Below are 4,499 nucleotides of genomic sequence, written 5' to 3' on the forward strand. Positions count from 1 at the left end.
TGTGACTGTGCCAGCAGAAACAGCCCCTGCAGCCTCCATGTCCAGCCCCAAACAACGGGAACGGGATGATGATCCGTGTCCAGCCATTCCAGAAGGAACGAAGGTTATTTCCAGCATCTGGAGGCACTTCTTGGACTTGGACTTGAGGGTTTGGACAGTGGTCATGCATTTCTCAGCAGCTCTTCCACTCKTGGCTGCCCTAAGCCAGGAAAATGAGGAAGGCCAGGACAMCCCATTCCCAAGGGCTGSAGGGACAGKMGCCRGGGAATGGGTTCAGACTGGCAGGGAATAGGGTGAGATGGGATATTGGGCAGGAATTGTTCCCTGGGAGGGTGRGCAGGCCCTGGCACAGKGTGYCCAGAGAAGCTGTGGCTGCCCCTGGATCCCTTTGAGTGCCCAAGGCCAGGCTGGACATTGGGGCTGGGAGCAGCCTGGGAAAGTGGAAGGTGTCCCTGCCCATGGAATGGGATAGAATGGGATGATCTTTAAGGTCCTTCCAATCCAACCCATTCCACACTCCTGATGCCCTTCCCAGAGCCTTCATGGGCAGCTCAGGGCTGTCCATTCTCAGCTCCAGCCCTTGGGAATTGTTGGCACAATCCCAAACAATTCCTGCACTGTTCATGGCCAACCTTCTCCTTGTGGAACCCCACAGAGCTGCTGCTGCTTCCCYGGGTGGTTCCAGGAACAAAGCAAGGGTTGCAGCTTTGGGGTGTCTTCTGCAAGCTCAGTAGTTCTCAGTCCATGCCCTGCAGAGCCCTGGAATCCAGGATGGGAGATTTGGAGAGGCAAATGTGGGAGAAGGTCCCAACTGGCTGCACTTGGTCCAAGAATTCATTGGGAAAAGTTCTGGAGTCTGCAAATCCAAATGGTGGGAGACCAGTGGGGTGGATACTCCRAGATCTTTGAGGCATTCAGTTATAGGAGCAAAAATCCTATGAAATCCCATAAAATTGTGAGTCTGGGGGGTGAGTGTTGGGGGTGCCACTCAGCCTCCTTTGTGTTTCTTTGTGTTTGCCCAAAACAATTCCCAACAATTTCAGAGGAAGCATCATTTCCTAATTCTCTCTCCACGGGTTTTTACTCTGTCTGGAACTTTTTGCTGCTGTGATGTTTTTTTGTCTCCCTGTTTTTCCCGAATCCATTTCTGCCATGATAAAGCATTGTTTTTATGGGATTTTGCCCATTTGGGCCAATCCAGCTGCCTGGAATTGATTTATTCCATGTGGGCCRCATCCTTCAGGGGAGTTTCCAAAGCCTGATCTCCTCAGAACTGTTTTTAGTGCTGCCACTTCCAGCTGATATCCAAGCTGAAACTCAAACCTCTCCCTTGGCTTTCTGTGCTTGTCCTTGGAATTCCAGAGTTTCATCTTTCCAGCAGAGCCCTCTCCTTTTTTGGCCAGGTGAATATTCCCAGAGAGGGACTGGAGTTGGTTTTGGATCCTGTTCCTCTGTTCCCCACCGTGATTGCCCAGGATCCACAATTCCTGCTCCTGGCAGCTGCRTTCCCATCGCTGCTGCTCAGCTGGAAAACGGGAGGTGCTCAAAAGTAGAAACATTTGCAGCCCCCAGGTTTGTTCCTTCTCCCCACCGTGGCTGTTTTCCAAGGGGGMAGGTGGCACCGTCCCAAATTGGATCCAATTTTTGCCGTGCCAGCTCTGAGAGGAGATTCCAGCCTGACTTCCAGCAGCTCTGACAATTCCTGCTTGGCACACCCAGTTTCTCCATTTTTCCGTGCAACAGCATCAGGGAGCAGAGTCAGTGGTTTCAGAGGCCCTGAGATTCAGGTTTCTGGGGTCCCTCATTCCCTAGGCAAATCCAGGTTTCTGAGGTGGTGAGACCACGTTTCAGAGGTGCCCCATTCCAAGGGCAGATCCAGGTTTTTCTGGGGTGCCCCATTCCCTGGCAGATCCAGGTTTCTGGGTCCCTCATTCCCTGGGCAGATCCAGGTTTCAGAGGCAGTGAGATTCAGGTTTCTGAGGTTCCCCATTCCATGGGCAGATCCAGGTTTCTGGGATCCCTCATTCCACAAGCAGATCCAGGATTCAGAGGTCATTTTTGGGCAGATCCAGKTTTCTGGGTCCCTCATTCTTGGGCAGACTCAGGTGTCAGAGGTTCCCTCATTCCATGATGAAATCCAGGTTTCTGGGGTACCCCATTCCCTGAGCAGATCCAGGTTTCTGGGGTACCCCATTCCCTGAGCAGATCCAGGTTTATGGGGTCCCTCATTCTTGGGCAGATCCAGGTTTCTGGGGTGCCCTATTCCATGATGAGATCCAGGTTTTTGGGTCCCTTATTCCCTGGGCAGATCCAGGTTTTTGGCATCCATCACCCACTCCAGGTTCTGGGCAGGGATTTCACCTCCTGCAGCAGTGGCTGCTCCAAGGAGGTGCCAGGCTGGAAGGGGAATTCCACAGGGAAGGGCAAACCRAGCTTCCAGACCCAATTCCCTGCTGGGGAGTGACAGAACTCTGAAATTCCCTTGGGAATGAGCCCATTCCTGCTCCCACCTCCTCCAGGTCCTGCAGTGGCGTGAGGCCTTCCCTCTGCCCTGGGGGTTTTACATCCMTAAACAAAAAGRAAAATCAAATCCTGGCCGCTCAGGGGCTGGATCTGGTGGCTTTGTCCCCTTCCCAGCCCCTTGGAGCTTCCCCTTCCCAGCCCCTTGGAGYTTCCCCTTCTGGCTTTTCTCTCTCACCCCAGGGAGATCCCTCTGTGCTGGCACGATTTCACATCTGATAAAAAGCTCCAGCTCCAAGAAATCCCAATCCTACAGAATCCAGGCAATGGATGTTCAGTGTTTCCACCTGAAACCATGACAGGGATGAGGCAGGAGCCACGAGGGGAAGGTGACAAACTCGGCCTTGGCTGAGAATTCCCAATGCTGAACCCCAAATTCCATCAGTTTGCACAAAGTCTCTCCCTGGTTCAGCAGGAAACACCAGCTCCTGCAATGACAGTTCTGAGGAGATTAAAGCTCTTAATTTAATTGTGGTCTTAATTTATTTTCTAAATTTTCCACCTTTTTCTGTTTCCATCCTGTGGCCATGTTTGATTTGGGCAAATTTTTCTCTCTTGGTTCCAGCAGAGCTAAAATTGCACTTTTGGAAAGCATTTTTGACACSAGAAATGCAACTTTGGCTCGGGATTTTAGCTCAGGCTCAGGAATTCATCAGCCAGCAGGAGGGATGAGACATTATTTAAACTGGGGGTGGTATTGGTTAGGAAAAGAATCCTAATCTTTGTCACTTTGTGYAAGACTGGGAGAGAGCCAAATTCCCTGGGGAGACTTGGTTTGGGGGAAAAAAAATTAAACCTCCAAAACATTTAATTAAGGTAAAAATAAAACATTGAATTTCAAACTTAATTTTAGCTGTAATATAATACAGGAGTAAAAAAATCCTCCTGTTGCTGTGTATTTCATGATGTTCTGTATTTCATTATGTTTTTGTTGGGCATTTTGAAATAAAGGGTTGGTGAGGATTTGGAGCTCGAATCTCAAGCGTGGTGACTGCTTACCCCAAAGTGTAATTGGGGTCTGAGTTATTTGCCATCCTAATTGCTCCATTAATAGGGCCTTTGGTCAGGGTAAGGGGGAAATGGGGTTGGTGGGGTGGTTTCTGTCATTTCTGCAGGATGAGGCAGAGGAAAATCCCATTCTTTAATAGTGAGATCCATGAATGAGTTTTTGGGGGAATCTCAGGCCACAATCAGATTTTAAATGTGCTCTTTGTAAAATCAGTAATTCCAGCAGGATTATCCCTGTCGGGTTCTGCTCCTGGCATCCTTTGTTAAGACAAAAAGCAAATATTAACACAAAGAGAGAATTTGAAACCCAGATGTTTTATTTCAGGTGCATCCAGTGGCCAGATGCATCTGTGCTATGCCTGGGCYAGGAAGGGGCTGTTAATTTACACAAAAATGGGCAAAAAATAATCCAGTTTCACCACCCTTGTGGCAGATTCCTGCTCTGGGAGTCAGGAGACCACACCTTGGATATAAATTCCTTCAGTTTTGACAAAGTCAGAAAATGAATTCTATTGGCCAAGCCTGTCTGTGACCCCAGGAGGGACCTGATCCTAAACAGGGAATTGAGTCAGGCTGCAGAATTCCAAATTATTTTCCTGCTGCAGGCACATCAAAATCTGGTGAAAACGTGAAATTCAAATTCCCCTCTAMAATCTGTGGTGCCAGCTCAGCGGTTCCCCGCCCTAAACACTGCCACCTTCACTTCTCAGGGACAGGCAGGAGAAACCTCCCTGCAAGGGCAGCTCCCAGCAATCAGTGGCTGTTTCACATTTTCAGGCACAAATTCAGTCTCCCAGGATAGAATCTGGCACCTCCTTCCCTTCCCTATGCCACCGATTAATGAAAATCAGTGATTTCACACAAAACCAAGTTCCAAAGATGCTGAGAGATGCAAAGTGGTGGTTTTTAACAGCAGTTTTTCCAGGTTCATGGAACATTTTGGGGTTTCCTGGATATTTTGGGTTTTTTTG

The 4,499-nt window shown here is 49.2% G+C and overlaps 1 long non-coding RNA gene across 1 annotated transcript; it reads left to right on the top strand.

Moving 5' to 3' along the window:
* Window positions 1–255: 255 nt before the first annotated feature.
* LOC130585296 (uncharacterized) lies at window positions 256–3,009 on the top strand. Its single transcript, XR_008966585.1, has 2 exons — window positions 256–2,141; window positions 2,177–3,009. It is a non-coding gene; the product is annotated as an uncharacterized LOC130585296 (long non-coding RNA).
* The last annotated feature ends 1,490 nt before the right edge of the window (window positions 3,010–4,499 follow it).

Source organism: Malurus melanocephalus, unplaced genomic scaffold (assembly GCF_030028575.1).
Source record: "Malurus melanocephalus ecotype Western Australia unplaced genomic scaffold, MMel_1.1 scaffold_861, whole genome shotgun sequence".
In the NCBI taxonomy this organism is placed as follows: Eukaryota; Metazoa; Chordata; class Aves; order Passeriformes; family Maluridae; genus Malurus; species Malurus melanocephalus.